The 18,442-nt window shown below is 39.9% G+C and overlaps 1 pseudogene; it reads right to left on the bottom strand.

The window, feature by feature from the left end:
* Positions 1 to 2,209: 2,209 nt before the first annotated feature.
* Positions 2,210 to 7,597, bottom strand: LOC103592754 (annotated as a pseudogene).
* Positions 7,598 to 18,442: the final 10,845 nt, after the last annotated feature.

Genomic DNA, 18,442 nt, shown 5'->3' with positions numbered 1-18,442 from the left:
CTCATGAAGAAAAACAATGTAAGTCAATCCTTTTCAAATAATCAGGCTTATTTAAATCTATATCTTAGTTTAGGCAATGTAGGGGGTTAGACATATAACTATGGGATTAAATGCAGAGCACCCCAACAGACTGAGGCATATGTTAAAACTTTATTTACAGAGATAGCATTGCAGAACAAAGGTAAATTAAATAGAACTAGGACAAAGGATTAGCTACCCATATGATGAAAGTAAAATTGGGTGCCTGCCTCCATACCAAAAGTAAACTACAAGTAATTAAAAATTTTAAAGTAGAAGAGAAGACTATAAAATGCTTAGAAGACAATACAGGATTATGTTTTTAGGACCACAGGGTAGAAAAAGATTTCTTGAACAAGACATGAATAATGCAAGACACAAAAATGTAAAACATTTAGTAAGGATTTAATTTGACCATATTAAAATTAAGGTATTGTTCATCAAAAGGCACTGAAACAGAAAGGACAAGTCACAAACTGGCAACACATACAGTTGGCAATAACTAGTATCCATATTACGTAGAAGAACTTCCTCAAATCAGTAGGAAAGACAATTTAATAGGAAAAAAAAGACAAGAGAAAAGATAAAATAGAAAGACTCACAAACATATGACAGGATGTGAAATAACATTATTTTAATCAGGGAAATGATAATTAAAAATAGAATGAAGTACCTTTACCCACCCACTAAAGCTACCACACTAAAAACTGTTGTGAGATTATAATAGTGGAGCAGAACCCTCTTCACTTTGGGGATTTTTTAGGAAACAAACATTCACACACTCCCATGATTCAAAATACATCCTGGAGAAATGCTTACACATTACTATCCAAAAATGCTCATAGCATCATAGTTTGTAATAGCTAAAAAGTGGAAACAACATAGATGGCTCTCAATGGCATAACATAGAAGTAAGTAGTTGCATATTTATATAATAGAAGGAGAGGGAACCAATTTTCTAGAAATCACTGTGTGTTTAAGAAGCAGTCTCAGTAGAATTTGATCACCTACTGTAAGGTAGAGTAGTAGAAGAAGAGAGGGGTAGAATGATTTCCAGGTTCTGGATTTAGTCAATTATGTGAATAGTGGTGCCATTGATTATGATAGTTTTTCTAATCGTTGCTATATTTATTTTAAATTACAAAGGCGTAGATGACCAGAGAAGCTTCTTGTATTTCTCGATGAATTTGAAAACAGCACATAGCTTTCCACAGTATCCATAGTAAATATGCTATGATATTGGCAAGACACTTCACATACATACACAGAAAGAGAGAGTGAGAGAGAAAGAACGTAAATGGTGAAAGATGCTCCAGCTCAATAGTCATCAGTACAAACACCTACAGGATTGGCAGAAATTAGGAAGTTGGATAACACTAGAAAGTGGGTTGTTGATGGAGACTCTTTTCCACTTCTATTGGGAGGTGATATTGTTATAACCACTCTGGAAAACACTTTGGAATTACTTAATAAATTTGAGCCTGCATGTAACTCATGAACACAGCAACTCCATTACTAGGTGGGATCCCTAGAGAACTTTTGCATATTGGCACCAGCAAACATTCCTAAAAATATTCGTAGCAGCAGAACGTAGAAACAAAAATATTCATCAATAGTAGAACCAAGAAATACACGGGGGCTTACTCATCTAATGGAATACTACACAGCAATGAATATAACTGAAATACATCTTGAGCCTTAATGTGGACGAATCTTACACAGATGGGGGAGGAATGAAAAGAAGCAAGCCCCCAATAATACTATTGGAGCCCCCCAATAATACTCATGGAGAGTGAACTACTTCACTTATGCAAAGTTAAAAAACAAACAGAACTTTTAATACATTATTTAGGGATGCAACCCACAGGTAGCAAAACAGATGACAAGCTCAGGGAGGGAGCAAGGATGGGAGCATGATGAGGAATGTAATGTGCTCAGGGCTGGACCAACAAGGACATCTCATGTAAGGTTCAATTTTTTTTTTATCGGAAAACAATAATTTATTGTATATGAGGAAAGTTCTTAAAACACATGTAATATATCTCTAACAAACTGATTTCAATACATATAGATTTAATTTTTAAATATGTTTTCAAAGTTGTTATGCACAGTCCCGTAGTCCAGATGGTCACTTTCTTCTCCCCAAAGTTGGAAAGCACTTGAAAGACATGGAATTCAAAAGGAACCCTTACTAATTTTTAACACTTTCTTTTTCTTCTTTCGAATCTTGTTTTGGCCTAGCAGATCATGCAAATTCAATCACCATGGGTTTTCGAAAAAGAACATATCCATTAGCTTCCCTTAAGGTTTTTGCAGCTGTTTTTTCATTTGGAAGTCCAAAGAAAGTTTGTCTTTTCATGTGACGTTCTTTCATCAAGTTTAAATCAAACATGATCCGTTGTGTTTCTAATGAAAAGTCAACATATCTTCCAAAAATAAATTCAAGGTCCTTTTCTTGAACATGTTTACCTAAATTCTTTACATAAATCCTACCGTTTGGTTTACCAGATCAATTACTTCTGAAAGCCAAAAGTGTTTCCATTTCTTTTCTAGAAATTCTGCCCTTTTCCAATTCCTTTCCAGAAATATGTTCTGACAGTATTTCATCAGAGTCTTCTTTAATCTCCTCTGTGATGTTCAAATTAGGTTTTGGGAAGATTTTTCCAAATCCTATATTGGATGCATCAACTTCAATAGCAGGTAAATTAGAACTCTATCCTATATTCATACAAGTTCTCAAAGATATATGTAAAAAGATGTATATTCCAGTATTTTCACAATTTTTTTTCCTCACAATTTTATTTCTTCTCCAAATCTTTCTTAAGTGCAGCTGGCATGTCAGTAGATATATGGAATTCAATTCTTTTATTACCTACAGGTTGTGGTTGGTCAAACACAGCTGAAGGTAACAGCACTGGATGTAAACTGCTGCGTGAAGCACATGAAGGTGTATTCAACATATCCTTTATTTTTGGCTTTTTTTTTTTTTTTTTTTTTTTTTTTTTTTTTTGTCTTTTTCTGTGTCCGGCAACGGATCACAACCCTCAGTGTTGCCCCCGTACAGGACCGGGGACCAGCAACAGGATCGCAACCCTCGGCGTTGCTCCTGCGCCTCGCTCAGCCAGTGAGCGGGAACTGATCTGTATGTGGGATCCGAACCCTCGGGCGGGAGCGCCGCCGTGCTTCCCAAGCGGCGCACTATCCAGTGCGCCACCGGGCCAGCCCCAATTTTTTGGCTTTTTTCTCACATGGCATTTCTTTATTGTTTCTGTTCTCTTGGGCTGAAGGTTTGCTAGTTCCATCAGTGTGGTTATTCTCTGTCGGTCCTCATCATAACTGTCTTCATATTTTGATTCTTTACTAGATAATTTCTTATTCTCACCTGGCAAAGGAGGTTCCTCAGGTGGCTCAGGAGGTGTGGGTGGAAGATGTGCATGCAATGGCCTATAATCTCCACACATGGGAGGTCTTGCAGTAATTAGTCCAAAAAGTGTGGGAAAATTCATTTTATTCACAAGATGGAACTCCTGTACATAGAACTTAGGCATACTTGTCAAAGCATTTACTATGTTCACTAGGGTTGTGCTTGAAGGTGGTGGGTACATATACTTCAGGCATGAATTTAGAGGAAAAGTCACCCCATAGTTTGGTGCAATTCCATTTTCTATTGTTAAACAACCAAGTTCTTTCTTTTCTTTTTCATCTTGCACAGGGCCTTCAGACCTTTTCTTTTTTTAGTGCGGGAAGTGGGACATGGAGAGTGAACTCAATCTTGCTCTTTTGCAAATTCAGCTACTAAAGTATGACCTAAAAGTTTTAGCTGATGGATTCTTGTCAGTGCCTTTCTACCTGCTTTTTCACTAGGGAAAGTAGCAAAATCTATCTATGTCAGTTGCCCCGTATCTGACAGGATACCCACTGACTGCACCCTGAGGTACTTCAGCAACTCCTGTTTCTCCTCAGCAGTCAGCTTGGCTGGGAAGTGCCTCATCAGAAGGGTTCAGTGGCGTTGCAATGAGGAGGGCGAAGTGAAGCTCAGGCATCCTGTTGGTATTGGTAGTGACTGCTCGGGGGCTGCCGTTTTCAGTTTCGGAGGCTGGGGAGTCCAAGGCCCAGGGGGCACACCTGGTGAGAGCCTTCTTCTTGGTGGGGGCTCTCTACAAATGATGATGCAGGGTGTCACATAGTGAGCAAGAGTCCTGATCAAGAGTGCATTTCCACACGTTCTCTTCCTCTCGTTATTGGTTAGGAACAATTTCTACTTTTGAAACTGGGTGGGTAGTGCTTACATAGGTGTTCACTTTGTTATACATTTAAAAAATGTCTGTTCTATATACTTTGTGAATTACATATTATGTCTTATAATTAAAAATTTTAAAATGAGGTAATCAACCAAAATACTAACAATACTCTTTTAGGCATAGCATCACTGATAATTTTAATTTTTTTCTTTGAATTTTTGTTTTCCGTTTTCCAATAATTTAAATTTTAATTTCAAAATAATTTTAGTTTTAGAATAATCTAAAAGAAATGACATGCTTTATTTCATTTTTTCTTTTCTTTTCTTTCTTTATTTTTTTGGTGAGAACACATAACATCTACCCTTTTATCCTTTTACCCAATTTCGAGTACACAATACAGTATTGTTAACTCTAGTCACTATGCTGTACAGTAGATCTCCAGAACTTACTTATCTTGTGTAACTGAAACTTTATCCTTTGACAGACATGTCCCCATTTCCCACCTGTGTCCCTGACAACCACCCTTCTACTTTCTGCTTCTACGAATTTAACTCGTTAAGATTTCATACACAAGTGAGATCATGCAGTATGTGTCTTTCTGTGCCTGGCTTATTTCATGTAGCATATGCCCTTCAGGTTCATCCACGTGGTTGCAAAAGTCAAGATTTCCTTCTTTTTTAAGGCAGAGAGAGAGAGAGAGAGAGAGAGAGAGAGAGAGAGAGAGAGAGAGAGAGAGAGAGAGAAGATGGTAGTTATGTGAGATGATTGCTGTGATGTTAATCAGCTTGAGTGTGGTGATCATTTCACAATGAGTACATATATCAAAACATCAAGTTGTACACCTTCAATATATGCAACTCCCACTTGTCAATTTTACCTCAATAAAGCTAAAAAAATGACATGCACCATGTTATCATTTTCAAGTTGGAAATATTCTATGACGGCAAGAGTCCATGTGTCCCATATGAAATTTTCCTGGTCACAGTAGAAGAAGGTGGATGCCTCCCAAGGGGAATTCAGTTTTGCCGTACTTCTTAGCAAGAAATGTTAAGAAGAACAGTTAGAAAAGTGCAGCGTTGCTGAAGCCTAGGTTCCCCCGGAAGCTAATTTCCTTTGTTCCAATCATTTCACCTTTGCGTGTATGTTTTCAGTTTGTAGTTTCTGACGCCTATTGCAATATGCTTTGACCTTCCCTGCTGGCTCTGAGTCTGCCGTGCTTGCTTGAGTTCTGCATATCACACAACATCCTTGTTTCCCAGAAGTTTCAAAATTTGGTTACACTTCCCAACTCTTCTCGTGCTCTGTTGCTTTTAAGTGGGGAAGTCTCTCTCAAGCACCACCTTTGAACATGATGAGAAGGAAAAAGATCGCAAGGCAACGCTCAGGAATGCCACATTAGCTGCTTGGCACCGTCCTCTGCTTAAATTTGTTCTGAGTCCCATTTCTCTTTAATTAGTCTCATAGGAAAAAAAAAAAGCAAGATCATGCTGAAAAGTGCGATAATTTTGGAATTCTCATTATTCTTTCATAATTGTGCCCCTGGTCATTTTTTATCTTTACCTCAGTAGATTTTCTAATAAAACCCAGAGGCTAGACAGCTTTACGTGACTGACCACCTACCATATGCAAAGCATTGCTCACACTACACGAATGTACTGGGCCGGGTCCTTTTTTCCAGAAATCTATTATCTAAAGGGACATAAAACCACATTATTAATAATAATTAATTATAATAATAAATCATGATGATAACAACCACAGCATTAATTTAGCATTTTCTGTATGACACCCATCCTTCACATATTAACCCCCCTAATTCTTATAACAACTATATCACCTGGGCATGGTTTTGCACATGAGGACATGGAGACAGAAAAGTCAAATCACGTGCATGAAGTGATATAAATACTAGATGGTACAGTCAGAATTAAAAAGCCAGGCAGCCTGACTCCTGACCCACTGTTTGTATGTGCTACTCACATGGCATTCAACTTTACCGTGAAATAAAACAGAAAACAAGGTTGGTGCAAGGGCTAGGTATGGATGGAGAACAGTACTAGTCAGTACCAAGGTTATAAATGAAACTCAGGAATTTGGAACTGACTTCGTTAAACCCCTAATTTTGGGGACATGTATTCAGTGTTATTTAGCCCTGTGTTTCTTTATGCTGATACCTAAGGGCTGTCTTTTCCTAGTGATTAAAACTTCTGTTTTCTTTAAACATACCTTATTGTGGACTTTTCCAAGCAGCTATTTGCATTTTAAAATGTCAGGAATTGCTGCACACAGTCCTCAATGCGAACTTCAAGCCTTAAATTTAAGAAAAATGACAAATCAGGCTTAGGAATAAATGTACAAACAACGTAAGGCACGATGGGCTAGGAACCCTGAAATTTTTTCTCATAAATTATAACAAATCTCAGAAAGGAAGAAATTGGGTGTCTTTAAATTGAAATGAGTTTGAATAGAAACAGACATTGAACTAATAGAATATTTGTTAGGTGAAATCATAATTTAATTGAATGACTTTGTGTGGTCATTTGGATTTTATTTAACATTTAACAGCTTACCCCCCCCCCCCCACCACATGTTAGCAACCCTATCTCCTTTTTCTTCAAGGAAAAGAAGGAAACTGAAAGTAACAGACATGCAAATGCAAGACTGTGTTTGAATTATAGTTCCCACTGCAAGTTTACGTCCGTGCAACACACAGCTGCTGGGGCAAGGAGTTATCATCATAAACAACAAGAAAAATCTACTCCATGGGTACCATCGAGCCCTGTTTGCAGAGGCTGTGGAAGCCATAATTTAGAATTTTGGACATTTTTAAGCAGTAAAATCTTTATCTTGGATCTTTTGGCATTAAACATGAAATACAACAGCTCACAGGAAGAAATGCCTTCACTGAGCTCCTCTCTTTGGCAAGACCTAAAAAAAGACCATTTTTGATGACTTTTCCATATTGATCTTCTTCAAGGAAGCCAGCAAATAATTTCAGCACCACTGTTTTCTTCTTGTTTATTCATGTCTTTTACTAAAGAAAAGAAATGTTGCTAATGGAAGAAACAAAACCAAAATATTTACACCATGCTGTGCCTTTCTTTTGACAAGGGCCAATGTGGTAAGGAAGCTTTTTCTCCCTCATAAAATTGTTTACACGAAACAGTGGGAGAGCGCTGAAGAATAACAGTTTTTCTTTAGCAGCTGGAGGTTGTCTGAATGGAGTCTTCAATTCCCATGCATGTTTTGTAATGCAGATTTCTTTGAAAATGGTCTTGCCAGTGCACCTTAAATACATTTTAGAATTATTTTACCATGAAATTAGTTTTCTCCGTCATTGGCTTAGTTGAATCCACCCCTCCCCCCATTTTTTTTTTTTTTTTTTAATCAATGCTGGGACATTAAAAATAAAGCCCTGGATGCATACGTTATTTTTGGAAGTTCCTATCCAAAGTCCGTCCCGCTGCAGAGCCAATGTGCTTTGAGAGGCAGGGTCATTGTGGCAGCACAGCTCCTTGGTACCCTGCTCCTCCACCTTTTGCCCTGAGGCTTAATTCTCCACTTTCTACCTCTGCCAGCTGGCCTGTATTTGTATATTTATTCACAAATAGAGCAGGAAAGCAGTTTCAGGAGCAAAAGTAGCCAAGAAGAACTTGGTTGCAATTGAATGAGCCATGTTTAAAATTACTGAGTTAACAGCAACTCATGGTTCAGAAATCAGGATAGGAAACTAGCTGGGGGGTGATGATATTTGCAGAGGTGGTGGTAGTGATGGAAGTAGAGATGGTGGTAGTGATGGTGGGGGTGATGGTGGTGATGTCACTGACGTTGGAGGTAGGGCCCAGGGGGGCCCGAGAGTTGGCCTCAACCCACCCGTCTCCTTATCAGGTTCTTGACTCCACCACAGGAAAGAATTCAAGAGCAGAGTCAGAGTAGAAAATGAGAACAGGTTTAATATAATGAATAAGAAACACAGATTTCACAGAGAGAGTGCGGCCTAGCTCTGGAGTCTGAGCAGGGCCCACACTAAGTGTAACACAAAAGTGAGAAATGAATACTTAAAGTTCAGTACAGAATGCAGGCTGGCTGGAGAGAGGGTGAGCAGCAACTCACTGAAGGTAAATTTGATACAAAAGAAATACGCACTCCGCAGGCACAGTGTGGACTGGCTCCAGGAGAGTGAGCAGCAGCTCTGCCTTCTGCTGGGATTTGTCTTTTATAGTTTCACTATCTAATGAATATTCAGTTAAGGGCGTGGTTCCCAGTTATGTAACATTAGTCTTGCACATGCTCAGTTGGTCCCCTTTTGGAGCATGTTCACTGGTCAAATCCTTCACATGCACTAGACATATTCAAGAATGTTCTGTGCTCTCTACCACCTTTAGTGGAAAGTCACTCAGAGGATAAACTCCACTTTACTGAGCATGACTGACCATCAGGGCTACATAACCCCTCTCTACTGAGCATGCCCAGACACTGGATTTGCATAAGCTGCCCCTTGTGGTCTCATTCTCCTCTTGTTGGTGCTGAAAATAGGTCTAACTAGCAACAGTAACTTTCTTCTAGTGGAGGGTTTAGAGGAGGGGCCTGAGACTTCAGGGAGCAGCTTAAAACCCGGAGATGTGTCCTGAAACCCGAGCCCAGGGAAACTGAGGACCTCCTACACCAATGGTGGTGGTGTTGGTGATGGTGGTGGTGGTAGTAATGATAATAATGGTAGTTGTGCTAGTGTGGCTTAAAAGCATCCCAATTAAGGTTCTAGGAAATGCAGTTGATGTGACACTTTTTAAATTTTCTATGCCCTGGTCATTACCACAACATGTAGTTCTTTTTCTATTCTAATGTTTTTCCGTCTCTAGAAAATACAATTAATATTAACAAGGGAAGTCTTTATCTTTATAAAATAATGCTATATACATATAGATAGAAGATTCTTCAAAGTCAACAAAATAAATTTTCTATTATTTGTTTGATGCACGCTCAGTACCCTTGGGAAATGAGAGCTGTAGAAGGAAACCAACCCTGTAATTTAGTAGTGTTAAAAATCTCCCCATATTCGCTTTCCCCCTCACTGTTATACCTGAGAGGATTGTCTCCCTGTCATTGCTAGTTGGCACATTTTTTTTTCATTTCACACTTTGAAATATGAATCTATTACAAAAGGATCATGTTGGTGAGGCATTGGGGATGAATACGTTAGGAATAGTAATTAGTTTTCAGGCATTCCTTTTGAGGATGGCAATGTATTTTCCCTCCAAATAATTTCCTCCTGAGCAGTTGGTTTATAATAAGAACAGTTTAGTTTGACTAAATTTGCACATTCTGAATGGACTGCCTTTATCTTCTTGACACATTATTTCCCAATTTCATTGTACTGTTCCTTCTGCTCGTCATTTTCCACAAAAGATATCTTCTTCAAGATATGTCTTCCTGTGACACCTATTCCTTCCTCCTGTCTGGAATTTGAAGCCTTTCCCACTGAAGCAAACAAACAAGCAAAAGGCAACTCCATTCCATTGCACTTCCCCTCCACTTGCAGCCTTGTCTTGTCCATGGTCCTGCTTCTTGAAAATGTTGTTATAGTTAATTACATCATTTCTACTTTCTCATTCATCTCTTCAACCCATTGTAGTCTTGCTTCTGTCCTGAGCACTCCCTTAAACCTTCTCTCAGTATAAGCCAATGCCCTATTTTGCCCAGTTCAAGGCCATTTCTCAGACCCCTTACTGGCCACCCTTCTTGTTAATCTATTCATCTGGTCATCTCTAGTTCACTGTTTAGGTTTCAGCTTAAATATCAGTTCCTCCAAGATGACTTTCTGGACCCCTCCAAGTCTGGGAAAGAAATAGCATCTGTATTTTTTCATAACTTAGGAACTGTTTAAACATGTCTATTCATTTGTCCGACCTGTTTCCTTTGATTCCCTGATGCCTAGCACATATATGACATATAGTACACGTATATTTTCTTCAAGTTTCTTTTGGTTTCCTGTAATAGAAACTTTCTCCAGCGTAAGCAAAAGGAGAATTTATTGTGATGATTCAGAGTTACATCTTGGGTCAAAAGGCAGGAAGTGCCACCAGGCCTTGGAAGACTGAGAATAGGAAGAGACAGCTGTAGGAATCAAGACAATTTATCTTAGATGTGCTCTGCCTTCGGGGCCAAAGACTACTAGCTTCTGTTTCTTTCTGTGCTTTGGCCCCATTTTTTCCCTTTTATAGACCCGCTTTCCTTCTTATAGGGTTCCCTTTCCTTCTTCTGAGTTGATACATCCTCAGTTCCAGTCATCTATGCCAGGGGAGCAGACACAAGTGGCAGAAACATGGTGTCCAGCGTTGCAACCTGAGGGTGTTGGGGTGCCGTGGGCTGCTCACAGAGGGTAGGGATCAGGAGCTGGCAGGCATCCCACTATCTATTTCAGTACTCACTTAAAAATCCAGTGAAGTGATTGAACAACTGTCTCCCAGCGTTTTCTCATTTCCATAAGCAATCTAAAGCCTCAAAAGACTAATATTCCTCATTTACAAGAAAGTGATTTTATCCGGGAGAGTTTCAACATTCCTCTATACTTTCCTTATTAACGCAGTGGGATATATTGTCCTTATCAAAAGGGCTTATTTTATCTAAAATGAGTTCCTTATGGAGTCTGAGTTAACCATCACCTTATTATTTTCATTGGAAAAGTAGGGGTTAGGAAGTGGGGAATGGACTCAGGATTTATGTTAGTCAGCTTTTGCTACAATAAGGCAGTGTAATAAACTATGTCCCAGATCTCAGGGACTTATAGCAATATGCATTTATTTTCTTGCTCATGGGTCTGCAGGAGCTAAGGTTTGGATGTTTATGGTTTGGGCTTGGTTGGGTTTGGTGCATCCAGGTTTGGGTCTGCTCCTTCCAGGACCTGGGCTGAAGGAGTAGAGGCTACCTGGGGCTTGCCCTTCTCTGACATTATCCAGCATAAAAACATGGGCTACTACTGAAGGCCTGGGGTCAGTAGTGAAAACTGTCACTTCCACCCTCATTCTGTTGCTTAAAGCTATAGGACAGGGCCAAGCTCAATGTTGATGGGGTGAGGATGTGTACTTCACTTTCTCTCCTGTACTGCAGGTTCAGTGAAGAGGAATTGGGAACAAGAATGCAACGCACCATAGTCCTAAATTGCTTATGCAATTTTGATGAATTTTTAGTTTTCAAGGTAAAGTTCCGATTCTTTAGCTCGGTATGCAACTGCCTCTGGCTGATCCCTCCAGCCTTATTTCTTCATAATTTCCTCACATATACGTACAGTTGGTTTCAAGCCAAACTGAATCTCTGTTGAAGGCACCATATTGTTTCATATCTTCTCACATGCTGTTCTTTCTGGCTTTCCTCCTCCTTCTTTATCTAGCTAATTCTTATCGTTAAAACTGAGGTCAAGACTTCCTGGAAGCCCCCCATGATTCTGCTAAGCCCCCATCAATGCCCCTTCTCTGTGTTTCTTGGCCTCTTTTTCTTACCGCTGTCATTCTGTTTATTCTGTGCTATAGCGTTGCTTTAACTCTCTCTCCCTCCAGACGGTATTGAAAGTTCCTCAAGGGCTATGGTCATACTTTAGTTGACTTCGTGTCCCTGGTATCTAGCACAGTGTCTGGCTCCAAGTAGGCACTCATTCAATGTTTGTGAAAGAAAAGGAGAGGAGTGAGAAGATGAAAAGGTGGAAGGAAGAGAGGGAGAGAGGAAAGAAGGAAGGGAAGAGTGGTGGCTGCTTCCTTGCAGGACAACTCATTCATTGGATTCATCCAGTCGACTTATGGTAGGAATATCTTGTTTCTATAGTTATGAGATGGCGGATGCTGTGGACTGATTGGTTGTGTCCCCCAAAGCCTGTATATTAGAAGCTTAATCCCCACTGTGACTTTTGAGGGTGGGAAATCCTATTATAGTAATTGAAAGGTGGGACCTTGAAGAAGTGATTAAGTTGATGGTTTAATGGTGGTCTTGGGTATTTTTCTGGAGGCTTTAAAAGGAGACTTGTGGGAGTCTCTCTCTCTGCTCCCCCATTTTCTGTCATGTGAGACCCCTGGGTCACTGTCACCACCACCAAGACCCTCATCGGATGTATTTCCTGTACTGTGGACTTCCCAGCCTCTGAAACTGTAAGCAACAAATTTTGTTTTCTTTATAAATCACCCAGTTTCAGGTATTTATGTCAACAGGAACAGACTAATACAGGGGGCCTCAACCAATATACCAGTGTTTGCTCAGTTTTGTAGGCATTATTCTTTCATCCATAGAATTCAGATATTTAGTACTATAAGCACATGCTCAGACCATAAGTCTCTTTCCAAAACCAAGTTTGTACCCTTTCTCACCTCCTTGTAAATATTTCTCAGCTACTTCCTTGCTAAGCAGTGTCTGCCTCAACATGGGCGGGTGTAATTACACACGGAGCACTCACTCTGGCCCTGTCATTGACTGATATGTAGTTAAAGGCACAGCCTTGAGTTCCCTTCGTGGAATGCTAATAAGGAAATGGGGACTTCGTTGTTACTAGGTCATTTTCTTATTGGAAAAGGAAAGGATGATGAATGTAGCCAGCACTGAATTCCTCCGTATTCTAAGCATGTATCAAAAGGAGTTTATCTTTATCTGAACTCTCCTGCCAACCTTCTCTAGAGCCTAAGTGACTGCATGACACATCACGGTAAATAGCTTCTTAAAAAAGTATATGCTGACTTGTTTTAGAATGCATGTGCTGTTTAAAAATAGGTAGGGAGTTTGACACACACCTGATTGCCTCTGAGATGAAAGCCGAAGTGTCTGGCATCGCAGCCTCTTCTGGGGAAGGTTTCTCGTCGTCGACAAAAGGTCTCCAGCTGCTCTGGCGGCAGCTAGGTCTACAGAGGCGGCGTCCAATTACTCAGAATATCTGCTCCTGCTCTTGGTAGGGACTTTCACTTCCTGGCTTTCACACATGATGGATGGCACTTCTGTAAAATGCGATTTCTCTGGAATAGGGAGGTTGAGTCCGGAAAAGGGTAGGTCTTTGTTCCCACAGGACAGCATAACTGAGAATGTGGCTAGCCAAAGTCAAGAGGCCACTGCGTGAGGGCAGCAGTGAGATTTCTTCAGAAACCCATGAGGACAATGTTTCTCAGGAACGTGCTGGCTGCAACTTACTCTGAAGTGAGAAACTACAGTTGTTTTTTCAGTGAGAATTTCTTTCCAGTAGGTTGTTTTAACCTGATGGAATGGGCAGGGCTTGACCAAGTGTTGTGAGCATTCCTGTGCTGTCACATGGCTTCCCTGGGAACCACAAAAGGAGTGGAGAGTTGCAGAGATGGCTGTCAACATACAACGAGCAGTGAAAATCGATGAGAGGAAAATGGTCCATTTTTGCTTCATTGATTTTTGCTGGTCAATGAATCACCTCCATTTTATGGAACCCCCTCCTTCAATTTTTTTTTTCCTTGTTGGACACATGTTAATGTTACTGCTCTGCATCAAGCACAGTACTGACAGTGGCAGTTCCTTTAATTACGCAGAGTTGTTAGTGGTGGCAGCGTGTCAGGTTTGGAGAGGAGCACAGTGAGATGACACTGAAGCTTGGGGAGGATGATGCTTGCTCCTGGATGTTAGAGAGGGCGCCCTATGGAAAGACTGGTGGGAATGGTGCTATTAGGATTCCTTGGGTTAGCTTAGAGACTGGTGAGATTGTATTCAAATGGATAGAAAACACTGAAAAAAAAAAAAAAAGGAAAGTAGAAAGAAATGATGATAGGTCCCATAGATGAAGAGCAAGTGTGGGGTGTTGAGAAGAGAGCAGAACCAAATCTGTGTGGATCAAATTGCAGGATTTAGGAGGGATCTTTAGATTATACAAAGTTATCACATTGATAGAATGCAAAGAAAAAAATGATATTTAGTACACAATATTATAAGTTTAATGTAATAAGTTAATCATTTGAAGTTCATCACTTGTTTTCAGTCACCACACTTGCTGGAAGAATAATTTGGCTATGGTGAAGAGAAATTAGAAACCCAGAAAACATGACCCCTCTGAAATGTTTGCCCCAGGGAGGCTTGTTTAACTTAATGGGAAAAGATGAACAGAAAATTATTGTCTCTAGCTAGACTTGTTTTAGTAAACTCTTTCAAAGAATCTTTGGATTGCTCTTCATATTTTTAATTTTCAGATGAGAAACTAAGGCACAGCACATTTTAAAAAATTGTATGAAATCAAATAGAAGCTGATCGCAATGCTGAGCTGAGAACTCAAATTCCTATTTTGATTGGCTATTGAAACATGTTACTTTATGGGGGGAGCAGTTGATGGTTATAGGAATTTTCCCCAAGTAGAAAAAGCAAGGTTCAAGGCTAAAATGCAACTCTATCCTTTCACAGGTGAGGCTTTTTTTTTTAGGGGGTTAGGGGGTGGTGGTTCCTAACAGAAACTTTAATTTACATTTTGCATTTGGAAATTCCTGCTCTGATGCCAGTACAGAATCCTGAACATCCTTGGATTCTGAATGTATTCAATTCTCAGAGCAAGAACTCTTCAGTCATCTACTTTTTTGGTTTTGGACCAAGAAAGTGGTCAATGACGTAGAAGCCCACTCCATGGTTTAATCAATGCCCTAGGGATGACAGGAGGTTGATAGCAGCTATTAAAGTAAGCTCCATGAATCCACTTTTTCCTTACGGCCTTGGGCCCTAATACAAGCAAAATAGTTTAGCTGCTTGATAATAAATATGTAATGTGTCCTTCAAGCTAGTTTTCACAAGTTTTCTTTTATTTCCCTGGAAACCTCTGCCTGCCCCTTGACCACCAGCAGTCTGTTAAGATGTATGTCAGCAGAAACTATTTGGCTAGAATACCCTGAGAAAATAGCTGCACTTACCCAGCAACAGTATTATAAGAAAAAAAAAATACTCCTAAATTGTTCTCAATTTTTTTTTTTTTTGGCTAATGGTATGTACTAGGTAATTAGGGACTTAACCAACAATGGACACAAGAAAAAAATTCAGTTGAAATCACTGTAACATTGCCACCACAGTAAGCCATTATATGTGGTCATATGCCCAAATGAAGAATTTGCAAGTTGAAATGGAACTTATGATAATTGGCTTAATCTCATCCAAAAATCCTCATGTGGCTGAAAAGAGAAAAGGCAGGAAGAGTCTGAAAACAAACAAACTAAAAAACAAACAACAAAACAGTCTGATATCTCAGTCCTTGTTTCAAACTGCTTTAGAATAAAATAGAGTGACCTGCTAAGATGCAGATACTTGGTAGCTGGTAGATTTTTATTTGAAGAGAGAAACAACAACCTGAAAATAAGAGATAGATGCATTTTTATTGAAAGCGAAGAATCTTCATGGCTCATGAAGTTGCTCAGTTTAAGAAATAAATCTGAAATGGACGTGGTGAGAAGAGGCCACCTTCATCTTTACTAGAGCCTAAACGCTTGAGTGCACATGATTAGGTTAATTTCTCTTGACAGCTACTCGGGAACTTTACACAAATCCAATGGATGGGTTGCTAAAGGGAATGGACAAGTAAGACTTGAATCATTCCTTGAGACAGTTTACTATATGTGGTGACATTAGATCTTGTGAATGTTGCCAAGTGTGGCTCACTTGGATGGAATATATTTGTGGTGTGGTATCTTGAATCATAGAAAGGGAAATATATTTGTGCTGTTAATGATGGGAAACCAATCCCTGAGGAAAAGTTGATATCAAAAGCTGATGGAGTGGAGCTGAGGATGACAGTATCTTGATTTGATAGTGTCCTTGAGATCCTCTAAATAATTCAGAACATTTCACACAGATGAAGGGTTGGAGTAAATTGTAAGGAGGAATTTCCTGCAAGTCAGGACTATTTAATATTGGACATGAATTGCTGAGAAAGATTAGTTACTCTTCAACCTCCTGTGTGTGTTGTTTTAAAAATCAACTGCTTATGGTAAAATGCTGACCATATGGCATTTCTTTCTATTTTCTTCATGAGAACCCAGAAGCTATCAGGGGCCCACTCCCGTCCCCTCCACCCCCAATCCCACTCTAACTAGTGCTAACTGGAAGGTAAGCCTCTGGACTTCTTGAACAGCCTACCTTCGACTGTTCTGTTGCTTCACTTAGTTTATATAGAAGGCAATGTGCCTTTTGGGCTGAGAGAATGGGATAGTGGAAGAAGAGAGAGATGTAAATAGATTTTTCATTTTGTCATCAGACCCCTTTTGGAATGACAACTACAAGTAACACAAAGTAAAAAGTTAAATATTACTGTATTCTTTAATAGGTGACAATGACCTATGGTTTGCTGACACCTGTGAGCTGTTTAGGTTAAAGAGATCATTACACTTATGTATCTGTAGCTCAGGGTCTTAGTGCGGAAGAACTGACCTCCATGCATGCCCTTGCGTCTTTGGTTCAGTCAAAGGAGCGATGAATTTTCATGATTAAAAAGCAAGTCTCACATATGCTGAAAATGAAATACTGTATTACCAATTTGCTAAATCCTTTATTAAAGAAACAAAAACCACACACAAAACTTCTCTTTTTCTTCCTGGGTATCACGAAGGCTGGAGTATCAAGAAGGGGGACTAACTTTTCCTCCAAGAAATTTTCTTCTAATTAGTAATGGCCAGTAGTTTGTAACTACTTAGTGTTTGCTCAGAGAATACACTAGCACCTAGCTCAGTGCCCCAGGCTTAAAACAGTGGTGCTCAGTATGTGTTGAGTGAATGACTGATGGGAACATTTGCAGACCCAGAATTAAGCCTTAGTATTTTAAGTGAGGATAGATTGCTTAGTTTTATTTATGTTCGTTAACTGCCTGCTTCTTTTTGGCCAGAGATATAAAAAGGGAAATGTGCAGAGAAGGGTTTTAAAGTTGATAAGAGAAGAACACATGGAGAAGGCAGAGAATAATGACAGAAATCCTAAGCAGCAAAAAGGGAAGAATTGGAGTAGCTGGAAAATGAATGTACTTAGAGAACCATAAAGGATGAGGAGGACAGAGGAAGCTGGCAGGGCAGTTGAACAGGAGTCCATTATCCCCCACATAGTTCCCTAGACTCATCTCCAGTCTAATTGTTTACTCTGTTCCTGCTTGAGACGAAATCTGATCTCACTTCCAAGTGCATTTCCGTTTATGCCATCAGACTAGTTTTTATTTGATCGATAATACTAATAATATTATACCTACCATTTATATTCAATGTTTGCTTTGTGCCTCTCACTCTGTGCCTGTTTTATGTTCACAACTTCAATTTTTACAACTCCATAAGGGAGATATGATTACTCCCATTTTACAAATGGGAGAGAGATTAGGTTATTTGCCTGGGATCACACAGTTCCCAAGTGGTAGAGAGAGAATTTAAAGACAGATTGATTGGACTCTTAAGTCTTTTCTCTTTCTGTGTGGTCTGTGTCTTTGGAATAATTGAGAAGGGATGCTCCGAGAAAGGCACATTGGACTTAAGCCATGCATTTATGTATTTATTCATTTAATCATTTGGCAAATACTTGTGTTTTTTTTTTTTTGTCTTTTTCCGTGTCCGGCAACGGATCGCAACCCTCAGTGTTGCCCCCGTACCGGACCGGGGACCGGCAACGGGATTGCAACCCTCGGTGTTGCTCCCGCGCCTCGCTCAGCCAGTGAGCGGGAACCGGTCTGTATGTGGGATCCGAACCCTCGGGCGGGAGCGCCACCGCGCTTCCCAAGCGGCGCACTTATTTGGCAAATACTTGTTAAAAGTCTACTGTGTGCTAAGCCCTGAGGATGGAGTGATGACTAGAAAACAGGTCCCGTGTCAAGGAGTCTTCCCTCTAGCAGAGGAGTATCAAGGAGGCAGTGACTACATATCCTGAATTAGTGACCGGTAACAGGAGTGAGCAGAGGTTGAGTCTGGAACACTCAATTTAGCCTTAAGAAGTCATAAAAGGTGTTTGCCCAAACAAGTTTCTAAGGAATGAGCCTAGAAAACTCTGCGCAGGGTGGACAACAGAGTCCCAGAAAGAGGAAACAATGTGTCTATATCTTGGTGGTTCCAGTGAAAACAGGTGCTTATGTCAAGAGATGAGAATGGAGAGGTAAACAGAGGTCTGATTATAGAGGGCATTGAAGGCCATGGAAGGAGTTTGTATTTTGTCCTTGTAGCAGTGAAGAACCACTGAATAATTTTAGGTAAAGGAAT

The sequence above is a fragment of the Galeopterus variegatus genome, unplaced genomic scaffold (assembly GCF_000696425.1).
Source record: "Galeopterus variegatus unplaced genomic scaffold, G_variegatus-3.0.2 Scaffold1212, whole genome shotgun sequence".
Taxonomy (NCBI): domain Eukaryota; kingdom Metazoa; phylum Chordata; class Mammalia; order Dermoptera; family Cynocephalidae; genus Galeopterus; species Galeopterus variegatus.
Note: the sequence above shows the minus strand (reverse complement) of the source record. Positions and strands in the feature narration are given on the sequence as shown.